A 26,352-nucleotide genomic window follows, 5' to 3' on the forward strand; every position below is an offset into this window, starting at 1 on the left:
CTCTCTCGGTGACCCTAAAATCGATGACATGCGACCACAGGGATAGTTGCACTAGGATATAGTCCAATCTTGATTCACTGCCTTTCCGATTAAATGTGGGTTTGCTCGGGATATCGGATTTGACTCGCCCATTGCAAGCCCTAACCCCATATCTCAGAGTTAGGGCTGTAATCTGTACTGCCAGTGGGCTCCAAGCTTTAGGCGGGACAGATACTAGCGATGGTACTCGCCATCTTGTCTCTTCCTCTAAAAGGGCCCCATCTAGGAGACCTGGCAGGGGCTCATAATGTGAATTCAAGTCCCCGCCTACTACAAAAGGGAGCCCCTTTGGGAGTTCGGTCAAAAGATCCGCTAGTTCATCGATGGTGGGGGACTCCTGAGAGATAGTAACTGGCCTCGAATATACATTTACCACCGCTAGTCTACAGCAATGAGACCATTCCAGTAGTACCACAAGTATATCTTCTGATGCCACAGGAAAACGCGTGGCCTTGCATCCCAGGTGAGCTGCAACCCAGGTTTCAAGTCCACCCGATGGGCGCCCCCTTCCTCCCCATTTCGCAGGAATGGAGAATACTGCGAATCCCTGCCTCGCATGTTCCTCTCTTTCCCAAGTTTCCTGAAACAAGCATAGGTCTTTGGAGTCGATGTATTCAATCCATTCCTGATGGTCAGACTTATTTCGCAAACCGGCAACATTCCATGACAATATTTTTAGTGGGGGGGGCCTACCATTCAAAGTGGTGGTATGAATGTAAGCATTCCCTTTATCGCTTGTCATGGTCTCTAGGAATGTTACGGGGATGCTTATTTCTTCCCCCACATTTTGACCTAGCTCACCAGTGGAATTGCTCAAGGCCCCATGGTGTTCTGGGATATTGGGCGACTCTGTTTCTAGACTAGTTTCATCCGCAACCTCCCATACTGCAGGGTTAGACTTCCCGCTTGTGTGTGTGGGCAGTCAATCTACCATGTCTAGTTGGCTATATCTGTTCTGGGTTGGAAAGTAAAATTGCTGACATTGCTGAATGGGTCTCCGGGGGTGGTAATTTTGCTCGGCTACGCCCCAGTTGCCACCTTTCCTATGACAGATTTCCCATCCCTCGTCGATCATATTGGGGGTGTAGTGAGCTAACTCCTGTCTTCGAGAGTTGGGTAATTCTCTCCATCCTCTTAACAACCCTCCACCCGATCTCTCCGAATGTGTGTGTTGCACATTAATTTCGGGGTACCCTTGGTATTGGCTTCTATGGTGGTAAGAAACTCCCCTTCTTCTGGAATCTCCCCAACCGACCGGTCTTTGTATCCGAGCCTCCCAGATCTCATCCTCTCTATCATATGCTAGAGGGGGGTAAAAAAAGGAGAGGGGTAAAGATTGGATAGTAGTCCCTTCTTCCTCTGGGATCCATCCACATATATGCAGGACGGTCCTTTGGTCTTTAAAACTGACTATAACACAGTCACCGTTTATGGATTTAGTTGAACTGCCCAGCCATGGGACCCTTCGTACCATGAGAGCTGGGCTTAGTATACCTTCTGGGAGCGGTCTATGTGTACATAGCCAATTTATTACCTTGTTTTTAAGGGAAACAGTGGATTCTTTTAAGGCAGGATTCAATTCTGGTACCCCTGCCAAAACAACAGTATATGGGGCTGCTTCTGGTGGAAGGTGTATTGGTCCAGGATTTGGTCTCTTGCTCACACCCCCCGTCTTTAGTTCCCTGTTGTTCGATGCATTGATAGGAACACAATCACTTTGCCCAGCTTCATTAACCCTGTTTGGAGGAGAAGAGGGATGATTAAACTGATCTGCATGATTTGTCGGAGCATTTGCCTTCAGATGAGTGTTAGTACTTGCAGATGGAATAGTTGTTGGCTGGTGCACTATGTATGTAGCACCTTTGGTCCGGTTTGTAGGCTGAGAGGGTCCCCTTTTTGTTTCCCTGTCAGGAACCTTTATCCCACCATTATTAATTATTTTCAGACTATCAGCTAGTTGGACTGTTGATTTTTCTATAACCACTAGCCTAGCTTCTATTTTAATTAGCCTTTCTTCCAATGGGCTTAAAAGGTTTCATTTCACGTTTCTTTTACGACTTTGCATGTGAGCGGCACTGTGCAGCTCACATACAACATAGCAAAAGTTGTAAAAGTTGTCTAGGCATAGAATTTTGAAAAGTAAGGAAGCCCTTCCGGTATGAAACCTATGCTAGACTCATGCACACACCCTTGCACTATGGCGCAAAGGTGTGTGCATGGGGCCCGGGGGCAAAATTCTGCACCGGCACAAGGAAGAGGGGAGGAGAGGTGCATATAGCTGTAGATATGGGCTATTCTGCTCTCTCGCTATCGCGCAATGCAGCTCAGCATGTATGGCTGCTGTGGTGCGTTGGGTGCCACTATGGGAAATCTCGCCCGATATTTGAAAAAGTCAATCCCACCCAAGCATTGAGGTGTCTATGTGTTGAATACAGGAGGTTGAGAAAATGGCAATAAATGACTGTTGGCAATAGATGAAAGTGTTGAGCACATGCTTTGGATACTGGGTCACCAGCAGACTTCAGGCCCCGGCCTCAATCAGGAAGTGTTGAAGGTTCAGATTCAGCTTCATTTATCATTGAGTAATGAGTACTTTAAAGATTCCAATAAAGATAAGAGGTTAGATGTCTAATGCACAAGGATGTGTGCTTGGGTGAGCTCACACTCAGTAGCGGCTCCTCTTCATAATAAGTGGTGAGGTGAGGGGGGAGATGTAGGGGGTAAATAATACCAAAAAAATGCCCTTATCTGCTTTTGCCAGCTGTCCTCTCTGGGTTCTTCTGCTCTGGACCCTGCTCACTGCGCAGGCTCCTAGACACCAATAAAGACGCTGCTCTCACACTGGTAATGCAGCATGAGAGCAGCACCGTGATTGGCCTGAGTGGGCTTGTTTAACGTTCTCTCAGGTCCAAGGAGCCTGTGCCTCTGTTCCACCCGGCTGTACAACACAGCTCAGGTGGAGAGAGATCAAAGTGCGCTTGACGGTTTGGCTGGCCTTAGACAGCCGTCCAAACCATCATGCGCACTTACAGTGTGCACTACTCCTCCCCCTGCTCTTGTCAAGGCCCCGCTCCACACAGTCTTGGCTGCCTTTAACGGAGAGAAAAATAAAATGATAATAAAATGTTATTATTATAATTGTATTTTTCCCGTTTCCCTCCGCTGACTGGCTCTCAGCAGGGTTGATGGGGGGGGGAGCGACGCCCCTCCGCATAGGGCAGGCCTCCGCGGCTCACACTCAAGTCTATTTGTTAGTTCTGTTCGGTATCTAATACAGCGTGCAGCGAATTCCAAGGCACAAAGGAATGTTTTAAAGAGAACATTTTAATGTTGGCAGGATGGTCTCAAGCTTGAGGTGATGTGCGCAGTATAATAATGCATGTGCATCTAAAGATGAGGTGGCTGGGATCAGCATACTACAGGGACTTTTCTAGAATTGAGTTCAGACATAAGAAATAGGAGCTTAGCCACAATATGCAACTTACTCCCCCACTCCCCCCCCCCCCCACAAAAACAGAACATTGTGCCTTTTCAACAGTTACTAAATGGAATTTTCAGAAGGAAATAGCAACTAAAATATATACATATATTCAATATATATACATCTATATGAAATTCAGGATTTAGTTGCTAAACATGGACGGAGGGACAGCTGGGAAGTATGAATACGTATATGGAGGTCAGAGGTGTGGCGCAGCGGCCATGGTGACTGACTCCGGAATCTGGGGATCACGGTTCGATCCCCGGCGGCAGATTAGCCCAGCACCATGTGACTCTGGGCAATAGCTTGCTTAATTTTCCCGACGGCCCCCGGCGCCTAGAGACCCTTGCGGGTGATTGTTCGCGCTTTACAAAGGTGGATTATTATAAACACGTTTACAACATCCTACTAGAATAAAGAGGTGAACAGCAGAGGGACGATGTGGGATGCTTTCTGAGAAAATGGCCTGGCAGATCCTGCGCCTGTGCTCTGTGCCAGAATATAAAGTAAATCAAAGGTATTGTGTCCAGTACAGATGTTTATTATGTTGTAAAATGAATCCTAATGCGTCAAATAGTTTCATGTTTTCTTTGATGTAGTGCCCAGACCTTCCTGGAGGGGGCAGACACTAGCGGCCCAATTGGTGAATACGGAAATGTGGTTAAAATGGTTTCCAGGGCTACACTCAACTCCCAGTCAAGCATCAGTCATGAAAACATAAAAATGCAAGAAGGAAGCGATGTTTCCTTTCCTTCTCACTCCCCACATAACAGGAGGGGTGCGAAACGAGGACATTGGCTGATGGTAACTGTTGGTCTGCTCATTCGGAAATCAATAAAAGGATCTTTAAAAAAATGGACACTGGTATTTGCGTTGCACTCTCCATACTGGTCACAGCAAAGGTGTTTTGAGGCTGTATGTTTTTAACAATTCAAGTCCAAAAAAGTAAGTGAAAACCTATTGTGTTAGGATAAAAAGTGCAGGTCCAATTTCAGTCAGTTTTCTAGGAGGCCATCAGGTCTCGGTGAATTATGGTGCCCTGTCATGTAGTTTTTTCTAGAAGGGGTAAACAGGGGGGCGGGAGGGGGGGGGGGCAGAAAAATCTGAAAAAATAGCAAAATTCAGAGTGGCAGGCGCTTGAGCTGATAATCACAGGTTCCCAGAAATGCAATACAGAGCCCACAGACCCAAGCACCAGCACATGAATGCATTTATGGGGAGGGAAGACCCAAACTGACGCCCCTTAACCTGCGCCCATGCAGTTTGCACACTGTTTGCCTGACACTAACACACACTGGGGAAATCACTGCCTTATACTAGAACAGACTTGAAAAAATGCCACCTTCAAACTAAAATATTTAGGGGAACCTTCAATACACCACACTTGTAGCGGCTGGTGGCAAGCCCCTGCTCAACAGCAGCACCCACTGGCGAAAACCCTACATGGCAGCAGAAGGGGAGCCCTGTCATCAGCAAAGGCAAGGACAACCTATGCGTGGCATTGTAAGACACTGGGAGAACCATTGGCTGGCATACCACCATAGTACCCCCAGGGGCACCCCGCTCACCCCCCTCCCCCAAATTAGGTTACCCAAAGAAGACACAAGAAACAGTTGTAGTTGGGTAACAAATGCTGCAGGATTTATTACATAATTCCAGGATATGTAATAGGTGGGTTATCTTACGGGCGATCCAAGGGCAGGCGGCCATCTACTTCACCTGCCCCGCCTGATGAGCCGGGCAGCACGGGAACGACCCGCAAGTGCTGCCCCCCAAGTGATTCTTTTTTCGATCACGTGCCGTTGAGATTCTACTCACACCCCCCCTCTCGGGGCGGAGCGTCGCATAGCAAGCCCCCGGTTGTTCAGGCCCACAACCGCCCACAGGCCTAGCGGGGCGCCGACCGGCTTCCGGGACCTCTCTGGAGGCTCCTCGTTTTGGCTCAGGCACCACGTGGTGCCGCGCAGAGGTACCCTTTGTACCGGCCTGCTTCCAGATCGCCCTGTAACTCCGCCTGCAACGAAAAGAAAACATTAAAACGTTCAGCCAAAAACCCCACCCCACCACACCACGCCGGGTAAGCGGAAGGGGGGGAAAAGGCGAGGTGGGCGACAAAGAGGTCGCCAGTGAGGGTGGGGGAAGGCTAAATAGCCTTCCCCTCACACCTGGGCCCGGAAGTGACGCGCCTTTCGCGTCACTTCCGGCCCCTGACACGGAGGGGGGCACAATCAGGAACCTTGCCCCCGCCCCCCCCGAAGTATGGAGTGGGGAGGGGTGACCGGGGCCCCGGGGCCACTAAGGCGCCGACCGCCGAGTGGCCCCCTGCGGGGACCGCGGTCAGCGGCATAGTACCCCCAGGGGCACCCCGCTCACCCCCCTCCCCCAAATTAGGTTACCCAAAGAAGACACAAGAAACAGTTGTAGTTGGGTAACAAATGCTGCAGGATTTATTACATAATTCCAGGATATGTAATAGGTGGGTTATCTTACGGGCGATCCAAGGGCAGGCGGCCATCTACTTCACCTGCCCCGCCTGATGAGCCGGGCAGCACGGGAACGACCCGCAAGTGCTGCCCCCCAAGTGATTCTTTTTTCGATCACGTGCCGTTGAGATTCTACTCACACCCCCCCTCTCGGGGCGGAGCGTCGCATAGCAAGCCCCCGGTTGTTCAGGCCCACAACCGCCCACAGGCCTAGCGGGGCGCCGACCGGCTTCCGGGACCTCTCTGGAGGCTCCTCGTTTTGGCTCAGGCACCACGTGGTGCCGCGCAGAGGTACCCTTTGTACCGGCCTGCTTCCAGATCGCCCTGTAACTCCGCCACAGCCCTGGAGGCGGCTAACCGTCGCAGCCAGGGCCCCCCACCAACCTAGCTCTTTACCTGCACCCTCTATTCACCAATGCTTCGCTTAAATCCAATAAAACAGATCCATGCCTCTTTGGGAGAGGTGTACTCCATCCAAGTCGAAGTACCCCTTTACATTCCCCCGGATCATCTCATGGCGAATAAAGCCCAAACCCCTTTGGGCGGGACTCAAACCCTGTGAGATCCCTTATAACCACAGGCCCAAGACATACCAGTGAGCTATAGCCCTGGATTGTAGATGGCCCCATCTATGTCCCCAATCCCTAGACGCCATCCCAATCGGATGGGGTCTGTTGAAATAGAGGGGCCTGTGAAGATGTGCGATAACTATTCGCCCCCCCAGCGGGAAGGTTACACCTATTCACCATCCTGGGCCTGCCCGCTTTGACTATGACGAGAAGGGTTACTTAACATTTGTACAGTCCCCTCAGATAGTTAACCTGGGGCACAGGAGTGCACCTCACTGCCAGCGCGTGACCATGGGCAAGGGGCGACTCTTGCCCCTGCCCCCCATCCCTTATACCTTATAGGAATTATGCCCCTACGGATCGCTCAGTGATGATCCCATAGGCATACCAGCTTCGGGAATCTGTTTGGCTTAAGCGTTGCGCGCTGTCATAATGTCCCCTTGTATTTGCCCCGCTGACACCCCAGATATTGGGACAGCAGCACCAGTCTCCTGCAGCTGCCGTACGCGACCAGTGATTCCGGTGGGGGGTGCCACCAACCGCAATGGTCCTCCAAGCATTACGGAAAGCCCCTTTTACCTGGGCCTGTCTTCAATTGATGGTGATTACACCCAGCTGAAGGCCAGAGGCCCGCCTAAGGAGCCTATTCACTTGTTTTGCTACCCGGCTCCCTTGTGGGAGGGCCACAGGGTTAGGGCAACGCGTGTGCTCCCAGGGCACGGAGCTGCTGGAAAGCAGATATCTGATACTCACAAGCTGGTATCTTATCTGTTGCTAAATGCCCTACTGCAGGAAGTTTCCCAAGAACCGTAGGCTTCGCGGTCCCACCTAACTTGATCCCATCACCTGGGGGGAACCCAGTGGTGGCAGGACCTGCATGGTAACTCCATCCCGGCGTAGCTATCGCTTATTTGTGCCGCCGAAGCAGGCAATACCCCCTTAGGTCAAGTTCTACCCCTGGAGGATAACCTTGGGAGCAGACAAGTCTGTGGGAACCAACCGGAGACTTTGGTGCAAATACCGGCCCTATTCTGAACGTAGCGAGTGCTGCACGGTCAATAATGCCCTGATGCCCTGGGGCTCTACGTGGTCTTTACCAAACTTTGAACGACCGCACACTTGCTATATAACAACCATACCACCCACCAGCCGGGTGGAAGGTCTTCATCGCGCAACCCGAAATCTGTCTTTGGTTGCAGGGGAATGCCCCCCAAAGTACATCTGGACCTATTCCTATATGGTTCCTTCAGCTAATCCTCCTGCAGGCCTAACTCTTGGTTATGGAGCCCAGCTCAGTGTTCTGCAGGCCAAACGGCTTAACCATGAACTATCGGTCGATTTGAGACAGAGGAAAACCACGGGTTGCAATCCGCTCGCGAGCGGCGCACCCGCAACCACTTGGACAATCACGCCGGTAACCTTGCCGTGATTAGGCCCTAGTGATGCGCTATGTGGTGACCACTTATTCTTTTGCCGCTATGCCAGTGCGTCCCCGAATTCAATGGGATTGGGGCGCTGAGCTGCACCCATATCTACACCATCTAGTGGCTCCATCCAGACTTCCTTTAGCATTAGATAATAACTACCATTCTATCTCGGTTGCGTTGCCCTGCCCGACTAGGCACCCACCCGGGTGTCTAGGTTACAGTTAGATATGTGTGAGTTCCCCATGTCAGTGACCGTTGAAGGCGGCCCACATAAGCATGTTGGCGGGGCCAGTTGCGGGCTTAAGCATACCTCTTTAAGACTGTCGGCAGCGACCCGTGTTTAACTGTTACTAACATGGCAATGACAGTTCTACGTCAGGACTATCCCCACACTGGTCCGCCCTGCCCAAGGACTGATGCACCTGGGAGGGCGAGGCCGTAAGCAATGGGGGTGGGTGACGAGACAACAATGACAAGCGACCCACGCCCCCTTTCAGCAAAAGGTTGGAGACGAGCGACACGTGGTCACGTGTGGTCAGGATCGGACTGCGCGACCCTTACTGTAATTAGCCCTTATATGTCGCGCGAACTCGACCCGAAGGTAATGGCGCGCCGGTCATGAGCACCGTATATACATACATCATCAGGCACGTGGATAATAATTATCTGGCCAGAGTCACCGCGTGACCCGCCCGAAGGTGTTGGGGGTGCAGAACATGAGCCCCGTATTTACATACCTTATTCGGGCACGGTCGATTAGTGATTAGCTCAAACCGTACTGCGCACCAAATAATTAGAGCGCCGGACACAAGCACCGACCAAATAACCCGTTCAGGTGCAGGAGGAGTCGTAATGCCCGGGATCACCTAATGCGCGCGAATGTGGGCACGAGCAACTTCTTGTGAGTAATACATGTACCTGTATCATGTGTCTGCATCATAGGAAGCCAGCCACCATATGTTGCCTATTTATCTAGCGCGCGCTCGACCGGAAGGTATTTTGGTGCAAATTTTGTGAACAAATGCCTGCACTTGTATCAAGTATCTGCCTTATAGGAAGCCAGCACATACATGCTGCATATTTGTGTCGCGCAAACTCGACGCCAAAGGTATTGAAGCGCTGTATATGAGCACCGAACCTACACAAGCCGGCACGGGGAGAATAGGGGATTCGTACCATATAACACGATCGCCGTGCCAGGCCACACGAGCACCGCACCAGATTAACCCTTGCGGGGCGGGGGGGATTAGTAATACCCGTAATCGCGTGATGTGGACAGTGCATGTCTTGGTATCATGTGTCCGCCTTATAGGAAGCCTGCAATTACATGATGAATAGTTATATCGCGCGATCCTGACCGGAAGGCATTGGAGCACTTTAACATGAGCACCGTATTTATATTACCTCTTCAGGCAGGGGGTGTTTACGACATTCATACCATATTACCCGCTCCCCGCCCGAACCGCGCGAGTCCCGCACCAGATTCTCCATTGAGGTGCGGGGGGTTTATTAATGCCAGTAATCGCGTATGTGAAAATTGCATGCACTTGTATTATTTATCTGCCTTATAGGAAGCCAGCAATACATGTTGCATAATTATATAGCGCAAGCTGAAGGTGTTGGAGCGCCTTACCTGAGCACCCTATTTACATTACACATTCAAGCACGGGGAGCATACAAGATTCGTATCATACTAAACAATCCCCGTGCCAGATCCATTGTGCCTGCCGCACGCAGCCCACTGCCTGCCCCCCCACCCTCAACGGCAGCGTAGCCGACGGGAGGGGGGCGATAACCTTAACCAGGGAGCGCCACATGTGTTGCACCTCCCGCGATCAGCGGGGACCCAGGCAGCTCCCGGCCGTGCAGTGCTGGTGTTTTGGGGCCGTGAACCCCGCTAGTCTCCTACGTGCTCGAGTATATGGAGCAAAATCTTGCGAGCAATGCATGCACTGGTATCATGGATCTGCCTATATAGGCAGCCCGCAATTACATGTTGCATATTAATATAGCGCGAGATCGACCTGAATGTGTTGGAGCGCTTTACAGGAATGCCCTATTTACGTTACACATCCAGGCACTGGGCGCTTAATTCAAAATACAATATTACGTGATCGAGTGCTACTTCTACTAGTCCCTTTGCAGGCTGACTCGTCAACAGTCTGCATTAAATCCCAAAGTAGAGACTGTTGATTTCACCCACGACCCAAAAATGTACATCTTAGCGTCCAACCATCGCATCATAAAAGTTAAATACTATGCATGTGCAGATGCAGATTTAAAGTGTATTGGGTTCCGAGTTGACAAGAAAGATTACAGCGATGTCACCTTCTATGCAGACAACCCTTGGTCACCCCCTTTGCACAGCCCTTTCAGCGCCTTATATGTTTGATGGTACTAGTGTTTGACCACTACGCCCTCTAGCTACCAGGTTTGCATTTTGACGTTTTAGTTAGGTCTTTACAAAGGATATATGCCAAATAATCACTATTTATTAACTACATCTTTATCGATTCGTAACTTTCGGTAAAGCTGAACTCCCCTCCACGGGGCACCCTTGAAGAAGCGACATACCCAGCTCTATAACCCTAGCCAGTAAAACCCATGCGAGGACACATGGATAAGCACTATCTCCAAATGTGATAATATTCTGGCCTGACGTCATTTCCTGACAATCCATTGAGTGCATTTCAGTGCGGGCATCGATCCCGCCACCTCCCGCGGGCCGAGCAAGTGCTCCGCCATAACGGAACTGCCTCCCCAGCGACACCATGCACCTCCTCGAGTCTTTTGTCTATCAAAGGCCACTCAAAACTTTTTTGGGGTGATTTGGCATAAGCGACAGGGTTCCATTTCCCGTGATACCATGCACGGGCCATTAAGCGTGGCACCAACAGACACGTCGTACACTGTATGGTACCTATACCGCATTACCTTTGTGGTATTGGTGGGTGGCTTGCCGTAGTACTGACCAATACTAAATCAGGAAGCCATGCACTAAGACAGCAGCAGCAGAGCATGCAGCCAGTTCAGACCGGGAATATAACACGTATATATCACGGGCAAATGGGGGATATCGCGACTAGGGTTCCCGCCTAACTCCAACCCGTGAAGACACCTAGTTCAACCCCTGCCATTTCCGACGACAGGATAAAGAGAAGGGCTCATAATTGCATATTATATAGCGCAAGCTCGACCCGAGGTATTGGAGCGCTTTACACATTACAGTGTTTACATTACAGATTCAAGCACCGATAAAGAGAAGGCTTCTTGAAATTAAGTAATTTGCTCATATAATATAGCGCAAGCAATACCCAAAGGTATTGGAGCGCTTTACATAGTACCGTGTTTACATTACCGATTCAGGCACCGATAAAGAGAAGACTTCTTGAAATTAAATAATTGCTCCTATTATACAGCGCGGGCTCAACCCGAAGGTATTGGAGCGCTTTACATATTACAGTGTTTACATTACAGATTCAGGCACCGATAAAGAGAAGGCTTCTTGAAATTAAGTAATTTGCTCATATAATATAGCGCAAGCAATACCCAAAGGTATTGGAGCGCTCTACATAGTACCGTGTTTACATTACCGATTCAGGCACCGATAAAGAGAAGGCTTCTTGAAATTAAATAATTTGCTCCTATTATACAGCGCGGGCTCAACCCGAAGGTATTGGAGCGCTTTACATATTACAGTGTTTACATTACAGATTCAGGCACCGATAAAGAAAAGGCTTCTTGAAATTAAGTAATTTGCTCATATAATATAGCGCAAGCAATACCCAAAGGTATTGGAGCGCTTTACATAGTACCGTGTTTACATTTACCGATTCAGGCACCGATAAAGAGAAGGCTTCTTGAAATTAAATAATTTGCTCCTATTATACAGCGCGGGCTCAAACCGAAGGTATTGGAGCGCTTTACATAGTACAGTGTTTACATTGAGGCCTGTACCTACAAAGCATACGCGCTACCCCTGAGCTACATCCCCTCATTGCGACGTTAGTGCAGCAGACGACACCTCCTCGCGCCCCCCCCCCCCACAGTATCGCGCCTGGGGGGCCCAGTAAAGGACGGCGCCACGGCCGCGAGGCACGCAACCTTCCTCGGCGACAGATTCGGCGACTGATTTGGCCCGGGTCACAGCACGAACTCGACCCGAAGGCCATGGAGCGCTATACCTGATCCCCGTACTTACATACAAATTCGGGCACGGGGCGATTAAAGGATTTGCCCAGAGCCCCTGCGCGAACTCGCCCGAAGGACTTGGGGCGCTGTACCAAGCACCGTAACTACATACCCACGCGGGCACTGGGAGACTAAGTGATTTGACCCGGTTCCCAGCGCAAGCTCGACCCGAAGGGCTTGGAGCGCTGTACATGAGCCCCGTATTTACATCTGCATTCAGGCACGGGGAGATTAAGTGATTCGCCTGGCGTCACTGCGCGATCACGACCCGATGGTAACCGGACCGCCATGCGTGCGCACTGTATTTACATCAAATCCGGCCACAGGGAGATTAAATGCTTTGCCCAGGATCCCAGCGCAAACTCGCCCGAAGGTCCTGGGGGGCTGTGCCTGCGCACCGTATTTACGTATATGTTCAGGCACGGGGAGATTAAGTGATTCGCCCAGCGCACCGTTTTTCCATCAAATTCCAGGCACGGGGAGGTTAAGTGCTTTGCCCGGAATCACAGCGCGAGCTCGCCCGAAGGTATTGGGGCGCTGTGCATGAGCACTGTATTTACTTATATGGTCAGGCACGGGAGATTAAAAGAATCGGCCAGCGTCACAACGCGAGCTCGACCCGCCGGTACTCTGAGCACTGTGCATGAGCACCGTGTTTAACGGCGGCTGCCGAGTGCGTTTTGAGCTTCCCCCCCCTGCTTAACTATTCCGCCCTCTCTGGCCGCCGCACAAGCATGTATCTTGTGCCCCCTCCGCCCGTGGCAATCGTGCCACAGGGCCCCGTCGACCTGGTACTGCCCAGGGACAGGGCCGGGGCGGAGTGGGTGCAGCAAGACTCACCGTTAATGAAGAAGCACGACGACAAAGCGACGACCTAGATGCGGCGATGAGGCGAGGTGGGCGACAAAGAGGTCGCCAGTGAGGGTGGGGGAAGGCTAAATAGCCTTCCCCTCACACCTGGGCCCGGAAGTGACGCGCCTTTCGCGTCACTTCCGGCCCCTGACACGGAGGGGGGCACAATCAGGAACCTTGCACCCGCCCCCCCCGAAGTATGGAGTGGGGAGGGGTGACCGGGGCCCCGGGGCCACTAAGGCGCCGACCGCCGAGTGGCCCCCTGCGGGGACCGCGGTCAGCGGCAGACTTGGTTTAAAGCACACCAGGGATAGGCTGCTCTAAGGGATACACGAACAATTCTCTGTAGGCTGGTGGAGAATAGGATCCTGGGGGTAGACCCTCAAGTGCTGGTTTGTTCCATGAGTTTTTTAAGGTCTGTCTGAAAATCCTGCTGCTATTCATTGAATGTATGTAGAAAAATGTATAACGTGAACTGAATCTGATAGCCTTGTGTTTAAAATAGATTATTGGTGGGGGCGGGGGGTGGAGGGGGGAGCTCCACCCCCCTACTCCCTTAAAGATGGTTGTGCTCATTTGTCTTCTCAATATGTGTCTGGTATTTGCAAGGGATCTTTGAAGCTCCCGGTTCATCAGTGCTTGACACTCGCAACGATTGAGGAAATATGTATCCCACCCGTGACTGACTAATGAAATAACACTCTGAGAACTCTGAGGCAATGACGTCACCGGTGATGTCATTGTCTAACCATACCAGAGGCTAAGCGCAGCGGTACTCAAAGTACGGCCCGCGGGCCAGTTGCGGCCCGCCAACCCTTTCCATGCGGCCCTCGTGTAAAACAACAGACAGTTGGGAATCAACTGCAATTCCGCCTGTTGTTGTTCCTCGGGGGCCGCATTCACTGGGTAAGGGATGAAAGAAGCATGCGCAAAACCAGTGCCTCGTAAGCAGAGGCGCAACTATAGCCAAATTTCGGCGGGCGGGGGGGGGGGGGGGCTTGAATCTTTAAGCCATAGGCAGAGTGGAGCTGCAGGGGCTCTTAGAAGGGGTGAAACAACAGCGAGGCCTCATTAACATGTGAATGGTCTTTTAAAGACCTGTGAAGTGCTCGGGTGCGGCTGTGTGTGGCCCGGGAAGCTGCTCATCCCGGGGGCCACACACGACGGAGGGTGTGGGGGGGGTTATGAGGGGCTGAAGCCCTGTGAGTCCAATGGGTGTTGCGTGCCTGCATAGAGGATAGTGGTGCAGAATGCAGCAGTTTAGAGCTAACGGGGATAAAAACCTGGTTTACGTGATGATTCCAATTTTTGTAGAACATTAAAATACCGACCATACCAGTGTAAACACAGCAAGGTAGCAAAGTTACAAGCAGCCAGAAACACAGTCCATACACTGACGTGTCAGACCAGTGCCTGACTGTCCTATAGGTCGGCCCGACCCTGCTGTGTGAATACGGTAAATGAATGAGAGGATAAAGAATGGAGAGCGGTTTAACAAGTGGGCGCACACTGCTAACGATCTCCCACCCAGTCTTGTGTTTACCTGCTGAAAGGACCTCTAACTCCAGCCGCCATGTGGGAATGCTCACACTGTAGTGTGGAAGGCAGGGATCGTCCTAAATCAGATGGAATGCAGAAATCGTGACGCAAGCAAACATCGGGGTAGGCATTGTAGTTTCTCCGGCGCCATGGACCACACTGAGCCAAACAGAGAGAAGCAAACACGGGAGCCTCGTTTTTTAGTCTCCACCCAGCATGCATCCCTCCATTTCTGGTGCACCAGCAATTGGGGTGTTTTGTGTCTGTGAAGGGCCGCATTGTCTTTATTAGCACTGGTTAACAGCTATGCTGGCGACTACCAGGTGAAAAGCTGTGAACTGAAAAAGAACCAAGAGCGCTGACACCAACTCTTGCCAACGTGGAACAGGCTGACGTCACCACGAGGGGATCATATGGCAGACATAAAATTGGGAGGGGGGGGGGAGACAAGATGGCCGAGGGACCCTCCTCTGCCAGGCACCATTCTCATGAAAGATGAATTGGGTGGAACTGTACGAACCTTATAGTGTTGAAAATGCTGGTCTTAATTAAAAAGGCACTATTTGCGCTTACAAAACGGTTGCATCTGGTCCATTTCCTTACAGTCTGCTCTAAACAAACTCACTAAGACAAAACACAGATTTCTACCCCACCTCCTCCAGGAAACCTAGTCACTTGAGTCTACCGGCCGCCATGCCCCCACCAGTCACTGGTGCCTTGATAACTTGACCGAGCAGCCATCTTTCTCTAGCACCCGCCCAGGATCCACCGGTCTTCTGCCAGGTCCTGTACCCACCAACCAGTTTGTTTCCTCTCCTGGGCCTGCTGTCTCACCTTCTTTCCCCTGACCTCTGTTGCTGCCACACAGGTGGTTAAATGATTGTAAATAGATATTCCTTCTTGCCACATACTGCTCCAAGCAAAGATGTGAATAAACATGAGAAATGAAGCATAGTTTAATTGTCCACTGATGTTGCTGGACTGTGCTTGTTTTCCATTTTACAAAAATAAATGACAGTAAAATATTTTTAAAGTACGTTTGGCCCATATTCAGGGAGCTTGTATTTTTGGGCTGGCAACTGCCAAAGATCACCGATGACGCCAAAAATCAGCACACAGAATCTAATCTTCAACCAGTTACCACTGACAGGTCAGCATGGCCTGTAGAACTTGGCGGGTTTTAGAATGGGTGCATGTTTAATTTTCGTCACAAGGACAAGGAGTTCTCAGACAGAGAGCGGCAGAGAGATGTAGAAGACGGAGGGAGAGGGAGGGAGGGAGACAGGGAGCGAGACAGAGGGGGGGAGACAGAGAGAGGGAACAGAGAGAGGGAGGGAGACAGAGGGGTGGGAGAGAGGGAGGGAGACAGAGGGGGAGGGAGACAGAGGGGGAGGGAGACAGCGAGACAAAGAGGGAGACAGGGAGACAAAGAGGGAGACAGGGAGAGAGAGAGGGAGACAGGGAGAGAGAGAGGGAGACAGAGAGAGGGAGACAGGGAGAGAGAGGGAGACAGGGAGAGAGAGGGAGACAGGGAGAGAGAGAGGGAGACAGGGAGAGAGTGTTCAACCTCATGGTCAGTTTTTTTTGTTGCTCTAGCCCCGCCCCCCTCTACCACTGACCCCGCCCCCACCGGTGCGGCCCTCGGCCACAAACCACACTGTAAATTTGGCCCCCGAGAGAAAGTTTGTGAGTACCCCTGTAAGGAAACACCTTCGTGACAATAGCAAAACCAGGAAATCAATCAGTGGGTCTTATAGAGCACCACTTGGCACACCGGGGGTCTCAAGACGCTGGGGTTCTGTGTGCCACAGCAACAGGAAAAAACCCTGCCTGAGGACTACACAGACTGGCGCAGGCATAACCTCGCAGTATCAAAGACCGAGTTAATCTTTATTTGACAGAGAGACAACAGAGCTAATTGCTTGACAGACAATAACAGAAACTGGAGAAATGTCGGCATGACAGTAGACTAGACATGTGAAATAGCTGCCACAGCATAACAAAGGCCGACTTAATCACAGCTTGTCAATAACAAAAAACAGATAAATGAATGACTGGCAAAAACTGCAGCTGGGGAAATCCCTGCCTAGAACACCGGCTGCTGAAATCACTACCTGGCAATGACATGCACTGGTCAATGCCCTTCAAGGAAATAGCACCATATGATGACGTCACTACCTGGCAATAACATGCACTGGTCAATACCCTTCAAGGCAATAGCACCATATGATTATGTCACTACCTGGCAATAACATGCACTGGTCAATACCCTTCAAGGCAATAGCACCAGATGATGACATCACTACCTGGCAATAACATGCACTTGTGAAATCCCTACATGCATTAACACCAGATGATGACCACTACCCATAAATAACATGCACTGGTGAAATCTCTACATGGCAATAACACCAGATGATGACATCACTACCTGGCAAGAACATGCACTGGTGAAATCCCCACAAGACAATAGCACCAGATGATGACATCACTACCCGTCAATAACATGCACTGGTGAAATCCCTACCCAGCAAGAGCTTCAAATGATTACATCACTGCCTGATAATAGCATACGCTGGGTAAATCCATACCTGGCAATAACACCGGATGATGAAACTACTGCCAGACAATAATGGAAACGCTGAAAATCCCTGTCTGACAATGATAGAAACGGGTGAAATGGGCAGTGTGTTACATCTTCTTCTGAGACCTCGTGCCTGGCAATTTAATTGCCAACACTACTTTGTGGTGCATTACATCACACCAGGTTGAGAGGGGTCTCTTCTACCCCCTTTTTCAAATTTAACGGATTACCCTAACCCTATTTTAATAAAAGAAAACTCCCTTATACTTGACCATTTTATCATTTTGCCTTTGAGGGTGTAATGCCCCACGGTGCAGTGTAGGGGGTCTGGTTGGTGGTCCGGTGATGTGACTGTGGGCAGGCCATGCAGTGCCGGCGTTGCATCAGTTGTGTACCACACTAGGCTGTGAAACAGCTGTGCAACAATCACAGAAACTGTCTAAATCCCTCCCAGGCACAAACATGGACAACATGATATCCTCACTAGGCGCAGGAGGAATTTTCTGGCATAATCTGTTTGCCTGCAACGCAAAATGTACTCAATTTTGCTATAACGCCTCATTGTGTGATTTCACGTCCATTCGGGTACATTTATCATGAGAGTGTGTGAATAACTTGAACGAACAGAACACCAGCGGCTCTTGTTTGGAGCACATGTGTTTCTTCATCTATGATTTTAAGCACAAAATAAGTGCGGGCATCCAAAATGGACCGGAGTATGCATTTTGCGCAAGAATATTGCACTAAATGGCAGATTTGGATCCCACGTAATTTTCCCCAAATTCTCCGTAATGACATAAAACGAACTTGTATACATTCCAGACACATCTGTCTTCTGGATCGCCAACTTCACAGCATTGGAATGTCTCAGGCTGAGAGACACAAGGACTGTGGACGCGCGATTTGTACTAGTGGAAACTGGTGGTATTCTGTAATTGCATGATGTAGAAAATGTGAAAATCACTGATTAATACTGGCAAAAACTGAGGGGTGCCATTTTGAGAGCAGCACATACGGATACATCTCCGCCTAACACTGGCACAAACATCAGGCATCCCTGCCTCACATTGATGCAGACTTGGCAAGTCAGTAACCTGGCATCACCACAGACTGGTGAAATCTCTTCCTGGCACCAGCACAGAATGGATAAATCAACAAGCATTTGCAATGCAACCGATCTCGCTTTTTGGATCTTTAATGTATTTAGCTATGCAGCACATTAGCCTGGGTGCTGAAACATCTACCGTTCTTTAACATGGATGGAAAGTAAGCCCCAAACTGCGTGAGACGGCAGGTATGGGAACACATGGAGAGAAACATTGCCTTTCAGCAGGAAATGGTATAGTCCAAAGCTTTGATTTTAATATAAATTCAAGGCCTTCAGTGGTCATATCACCGAAAATACAAGATTTGAAAAAAATATTATTGTCTACCAGTGCTTGTGGAAGACACTCTCTATGTGCTTGAATATAGAGAAAGAATAAAGTGATTCTTCTATTTTACTGACCTCTGCTGGTCGTTTTTTTATCAAGAAAGTTAAGTAAAGGCAGTTGCCAAAATAATTAAAAAAAAAGAAAGTTCCTCAGCACAAAGCAATTCTGGTATTTTACTGACCTCTACTGGTCCTTTTCTATTAAGACAGTTAAATAGAGGCAGTTGAACTGAAAAAAGTCCATAAGCGGAAGCAGACAAGTCCTAGGGCTGATCTGCAGAGCCCACATTGTACATACACATATAAGTATATACTAATATATAAGTAGATACTAAAGTATATCCAAGAGGTCTCGAATGCTCGACCTAATAAACTGGCATCTCCACAGACTGGTGAAATCTCTTACAAGCATCACTACAGAATGGTCGAATCAATAGCCTGGCATCACCACAGACTGGTGAAATCTCTCCCAGGCATCAGCATAGAATGGTCCAATCGATAGAGTGGCATCACCACAGACTGGTGAAATCTCTTGCTGGCATCAGCACAGAATGGTTAAACAATAACCTGGCATCATCACAGACTGGTGAAATCTCTTCCTGGCATCAGCACAGAATGGTTAAACAATAACCTGGCATCACCATAGACTAGTGAAATCTCTTCCTGGCATCAGCACAGAATGGTTAAACAATAACCTGGCATCACCATAGACTGGTGAAATCTCTTCCTGGCATCAGCACAGAATGGTTAAACAATAACCTGGCATCACCATAGACTGGTGAAATCTCTTCCTGGCATCAGCACAGAATGGTTAAACAATAACCTGGCATCACCACAGACTGGTGAAATCTCTTCCTGGCATCAGCACAGAATGGTTAAACAATAACCTGGCATCACCACAGACTGGTGAAATCTCTTCCTGGCATCAGCACAGAACGGGCGAATCAAGGCACGGCTTCAGCGCAGGCTCGTGAACCTCTTCCTGGCATCAGCACAGACTGTTCCTTTCTGACACTGGCGAAGGCAACTGAAATCGCGTCTTGCTACCCCAGGCCCTTGAATTCCCTGCCTGACCCCTGCATAGGGATTTTAAGGCTCAGAAGTGCATACGACATCCCAAAGTCAATTAATCCAACTAATGATTCCTAAAGCTGCCGTTATCACGGCGTGTTTGAATTCTATTTGAAAATGTGATTGAATAGAATGAACGTTAACGACTAGGGAACTGCCTACAGAGAGCCACGGGCGCGCGCTGACATTTATTATACCATATAGGACTGTACTGCCTATTGAATTCATGAATCTGAATTGCTTCCTAATCACTTGTATTCTTATTTCATTTGACCTTGGGCTTACAACTCCCTTCCTATTTCTGTGGATGGAGCGGAAAAGGTCACAAGACATCACACTGTCTTGCGTTGTTTGCTGCTCTGGTCCCTCAAATCTTTAACATTGCAAGCCAGAAAAATGAATGCGCTGCTCCCAGTGCAGCTGCACGCTCACACCTGTTCTTGGATTAGTCTGCGTGGCCCGAGTTGCTTTATAAATCTGGAGCAATGCAACGCAGCTTGCTGTGTTACGCTACTGTGTCCTGGGAAGGCATTCCATGGGCGTTGCGTGGGTGTTTCCACGCAACTCCCATGGTTTTTTATGCATTCTCAGATTTACCAGAACTGGTAGACCTGGGAATGCACCAGAAAGTTACGCCTTCCTGTTGTATCTTCCCCAGCCCTGGAGCATGCAGTTGAATTACACCACACGGGCGCTGCAGTCAGGCCCGGCCGGCACAGGTAAGAGCGGTGAGCCGGAACGGGGGTGAGGCAGGGTATGGGGGAGTCAACAGACAATGTGATAGGTAAAAATAAATTTGAAAAAATACATAAAAACACTTACCTTGAGCTCGTCGCATTGCTGAGTCGGCGATGCAGCAAGTGCAAGGTAAGTGGTTTTATTTATGTCTTAGTTTGATTTTACCTATCCTGTCAACTGTCGACTTCCCCCCTGCCCTGCTCCACCACCCCACCACCCCACTGCTCTTACCTGTGCGGGCCATACCTGGCTGTAGTAAAACACCTGTTTAGTCTTTAGCATACACTTACACACTGCAAATTATCTCATACTCAACATTAACCACACCCTAACACCTCCCCACATAGGACGAAGTTCCTGTCCAGAGTTCGTCCCAGAACCATGAGGGTTCTAGTGCATATAACAACAATATGCTATATCTCCCCCTTTGTTAAACAACGAGTGGTGAACATTACAGAAATCACATTTCTTCAATCAGTCGGTGAGGTGATCACCCTGATTGGACCACGGTTACATAGGCTCGGGTGCCCAAGCCGGACCTCCTGGCAGCGTTGCCTCACTCATGGCTTCAGGACTTGACAAGTTTTGTGGTAGGTGTTCGAAATGTTATGTGTCCCGAGTGATGGATTTTCCATGGCGATGGGCTGTTATCATATGTTCCTTGCACGGCACCACCTGTAAAGAATCAGAGGCAAAAGGAATGTCTGTTTTCCGTCTTCTTTTATGTTTAACCTATACCCTACTTCTTTCTCAAAGACTGTCTCCTGGGTATGGCGACGCTGATTGGCATATGTTTTCATTTTCCTTTTCCGAGTTGCGAAGGTGTCTCGAACTTGGTCACTATTCACTGATCAATCCAAGATCCATCAAGGTAGTTTTGTTCTGATCGCTCTCCCAAATAGCAAGGTGGCTGGACTCTCAGCAGGGGTGGAGTGAGGAGTTGATCGATAGACCCTGAGGACCTGGCACATGGCTTGGTTAAGATCCATTCCTTCCATGGATGTTCATTCGATGACTCTCTTGAGGGTGCCCATGAATCGTTCAACTACACCATTGGCTTGGGGCTAGAGAGGTGTACTCTCTTGGTGTTTGACATTGAGTCAGACAAGATACTCTTTGAACTCTTTGCTGTTAAAGTGCGTGCCATTGTCAGAATTGAGGATTTTTGGATTGTCCCGCATCGCAAAGACAAAATCAAGTCGTTTTATGACCTTGTCATGGGTTGTCGAGGATAGGTCTTCCACCAAAGGAAAACACAAATATTCATCAATGACTATCATCAGATGGTGTCCATTTCCTAAAGGTTCAAAGAAGTCAACTACAACTCTCTCTCAAGCATGAGCAGGAAGGCCAGACATCGTCACTGGGTGTTGTGTCACCTTAGGAGATAAGCAGTTGCAAATGTGGAACATTTGTAGTTCTATCTCAACTCACTCATCTTTTTGAGGAAACCGCACTTGATTTCATAGGGCTTTTGTGGCGTCTGCCGTAGCATGGTGTCCTTAATGGGCCAGCTCGATGACCCGCTGTCTTAAGCTTTCAGGCATGACAAGTCTCGAGCCTCTCAGTATTATGCCTTCTAGAGTAAAGGCTAACTCATCCTGCACATTTCTGAGCTTTTGAAATCCAGCATCATTGGAAAGAGGCCCGGTGCTTCTCCTCCATGATTGCACAGCAATAAGTTCTTTAATGATGACCATGTCTTTATCAGAATTGGTAGCAGCAATGATTTGTTCCACCAACAGATCCACTGGTATGCTGGATCTCATGATAAAGTTGAGCTATGCTTTAGCTGTCTTGTATTTCAAACTATTGCGATGTAGCAGCACTTGTCAAAAGTAATCCGCTTGGTTTTGTTTGTGCACAATCTCATGGTTGTTCTCTTGCAGTCTTAACCCCCACCTCTCGATGCGAGGGTGCATCCTAGCCTTCGGGTTCCCAAAAGTTGTGAATAACGCCAGGTGATCTGTGCTGATAGTGAATCATTTTCGATAGAGGAATACATGAAAATGTTTGCAGGCCTACACCACAGCCAGATTCTCCTTCTCTGCCTGAGAGTGTGTAACTATGGTCTTTGGTAGGTTTCTCAAGGAGTGGTCTAAGCCACTTGTTGCACATGCAGACACACATTAATTAAAAGTGTACAACCACACCTTATTTTGAAGTTTCATAATCTATTTCTTCTTGTAATTGTGGACATTTTTGTTATAAAGATATATCATTATCTCAGGGATGAAAATGTCCTTTGAGAAACCACACATTCTAGCAAATCTTGAACTTTTGTTCAAAACATTTTATTAGCATGTAATAAAGATACAGAGCCACTTTCAATAACATCCAGTAGAAGAAGTAAAATAATTAACCAAGGTATAAAATTCTATTACAGGACATTAATTAGAAAAAATTAATGAGCAAATGCAGACCAAGACTAATCAAGCTTTTAAACTAACTTATAATGGAACAAACTTGGTCGGTGATGTGATAATTTGTATGCCTTGGCAACATTTAAATTAAGTGAATGCACTGGAACAGCAGAACGAGAGTTGCTGATGTTCGCGTTGCTTTTGTTTTTGCACTATTATTTAAAATTAAATGTGTCCTTGTGTCAAAAATTGATGTGAGGGCCCATTTTATGCTAAAATATAGCACAAAATAACAGATTCGCATTTCACGCAAATTTGCATAATTTTCTGAAATTTCTCATAATTACACAAAAGCAAATTACATGAATTTCACGTAACCCTAATCATTTGCTCATATGTTCAAAAGGTACTCTGGGATACAGACATTTCTCAAAAGGCTCATAATACGTTGACCATAAACGAAGAGAAGATCAACCTACAATTAACCTTTCCTGCACAAACTGCTCTTCAAGATGGCCAATGGCCAAAGATCTGAAACATCTTTCAAGAACAAAACAGAGAGAAAAATTGTCATCTGACTCTGAAGACTGTACAGGATAAGCAGCTCTTTGGCTGCATCATTGTCAATGGTCATGACGAGTGCTACCTTTTTCAAACAAAGTGTGCGATATGGATGGAATTAAGGGCCAGATATATTAAAATATTTTTCAGTTGAAACACTCCTATTTGCAAAATTGGAGCATTTGCCACTGTACAATATGTATTTCTTATTTTGGAAATCCATTTTAGGAGTTGGTTAACTATGACTGACTTTTAAAATAGGTTTCCGATGGATACTGATTCGATATTTGAAAGGGATTTGCTGTGGGCACTCCTTCCAAAGACTTAATTTATACATTTTGTATCAATAGCTTGTGGCCATAAATCCATTTGCAAACGATTTGAAAGTTATTAACACTTAAACTGAGATGGTAACTTAATCACAAAAATGAAGGGTTCCCTTTGGACCCCTTCCCCAACATGAATTGTTGAAAAAGGTTCTGGTAGAGAATGTAGTGGTCCAGGACATTACTGCCAACTCTCAGAGAACCCTTTTTTAAAAAATAATATTTTTTGTTTTTAAAAGCAGTCGGTTTCCAGTAAATAGGGCTGCTTGAAAAAAATGTTTATTTAATTGCAACCACAGACATGGTGGTCTGCTGACCACTGCAGGTCACCATCCCTTTTGTTATAACAGAGTGAGTAACATTTTCTGACCTACCTATTAAATATTTTAATTAGGTAGGTCATGTAAAGAACAAAGTGAGGCAATATTGTTGAGTAGTACGTTCTTTATTCTTCGCCAACACAGCTCCGAACGTGGAGCGCAAGAATGCAGCCGCTGCTCAGGATCACCAGCTGTCAACTGTCACCAACTGACAGCTGGTGATGTCACAGCTGGTGGAGGGCAACAATACGGTGTCCTAGCAGGGACACGCAAAGGCATATGACACTACGGTGTCCCCAAGATGTCAATACATGTACACAACACATCTTCCCCCTTATGAACAGAGAGACAATGACTAAACCAGGCTTAACAAAATACCTAATCACAAATGTAATCGCTAAGTTTCGCAGGAGGTACTATCCTTCTACCACACCTGCTGGTACTAGATGGTAGTGACTCGTCGTACCTAGGAGTGGGTGGCAAAACTCTGACAACCCTACCAGAATCCGCGCTAGGGGTGCGTGTCACTGGGTTGGGAGCTTCAATATGTGTAGTGAGTGGGTCCTGTGTGGCTTCACTGTCGGATGAGTCAGACAGGGAAATGTGGTGCTTGTTATCATTCAACTTACTGTGCACTTGGTTGGTGACTTCCGTGGTGGGCTTGCACACGGATAGGGCTGAGAAGTGATGCACCTTACCATCACTTAAAAGAGCGGAGTTACAATACACCTTTTTAACAGTAAGGGGTGGCGAGAACCTGTTCTGACCCTTCGCTACGTGGCCACTTCTCTTCACCTTAACGGTATCCCCTATTGAGAGTTGCACATCTTTGCAACCATGTTTGTGGTCGTACATATTTTTGGTTTTGTTCTGTCCATGCTCAACCTTCCTTCTTACATGGTCACTAGTCCAGTGTACTCTCTTTGAGGCTAAGGCCCAACCCACATTATCCTTTGAGAGGGGCGTTCTGCCCCGCATGAGTACGAAAGGGCTGTGGCCAGTTGAGTCACACGGCGTGATTCTGTAGGCCCATACTGTTTTTAGGATCTCATTTTTCCAGCACAGTCTGTTGTCATTGGACAACTGGATAATGCCTTTTAGTACTCTATTGAAGCGTTCCACAGCGCCGTTTCCGGCTGGGTGGTACACCGATGTGGTTTTGTGTGTAATTTGGTTTCTAGATGTGTAGGCCTTAAATAGGTCTGACAGGAACTGCGGCCCATTGTCACTAGTTATCTGTTTTGGGAGCCCTTCCCGCGTGAATACTGAATCTAGAAACTCTACCACCGCCTTGGAATCAGGTTTGACTGTGAACTTGAGTTCAGGCCATTTGGTAAAATGGTCTATAAGTACAATTATATACCATTGCTCCTCCTTTCCCTCTATGGGGCCCATGATATCTATCCCCACTCTTTCCCATGGCATGGTTGGGCAACCAATGGGGTGTAATGGTGGTCTAAGAGTGACTTGGGTCTTGTCGGATTGCTGACACATGTTGCAGCTTCTGACTACTCTTTCTACGTCCCTGCTTACCCCAGGCCACCAGTAGCTTTCCTTGACTCTCCTTTTACACTTAACTATGCCTAAATGTCCCTCGTGACATATATCAAGGATTCTTTTCCTTAACGTGACTGGGGGTACCACCCTACAACCCCTCAACAGTAAGCTATTTTCGTGTGACAGTTCCTCCTTCACTTCATAGTAATGTCTCATTGTTTCAGTGAGTTTATTTTTGTGTGTCCACTCTCCCTCTAACATCCTGATCACGAGACAGATGTCCTTGTCCTTTTCTTGCTCAGTGAGCCATTCTTCCTTTGAGATACCCTGTAGATTGTCATCTAGGCTGGCTATACAGTACTCTCCCACGTCTGTTTCGTTTTCTTGGTTTTCTTCTTTTATCGGTAATCTGCTTAAGTAGTCTGCAACAAAGTTCTTCACTCCAGGTACGTATTCAGTATTATAATTGTAGTCAAATAGGCGTACAGATAAACGCGCTAGCCTAGGTGAAGCTGAATATAGACCTTTTGTCGTGAACACCTTGGTGAGCGGCTTATGATCCGTGCATAGTGTGACTTTGTTTCCCCACACATAATTTCGATAATGTTCCAAAGCCCACACACATGCCAATGCTTCGCGTTCGATGACAGAGAATTTTTCCTCCGTCGGTGTCAGTGACCGTGATGCGAACGCTATGGTGTACTGTACTCCTTTGTCATCTTTTTGAGTCAATACGGCTCCAAGTCCCTTTGAGCTTGCGTCCGTTGTGATGGTGTTGCGGAGTGAAGGGTCAAAACCCTGTAGAGGTATTGCATTGCACAGGTCATTTTTTACGGTGTTAAATGCGGCTTGGCACATGTCAGTCCATTTGAATTCACT

This window comes from Triturus cristatus, chromosome 4_1 (genome assembly GCF_964204655.1).
Source record: "Triturus cristatus chromosome 4_1, aTriCri1.1, whole genome shotgun sequence".
NCBI classification, from domain to species: Eukaryota; Metazoa; Chordata; class Amphibia; order Caudata; family Salamandridae; genus Triturus; species Triturus cristatus.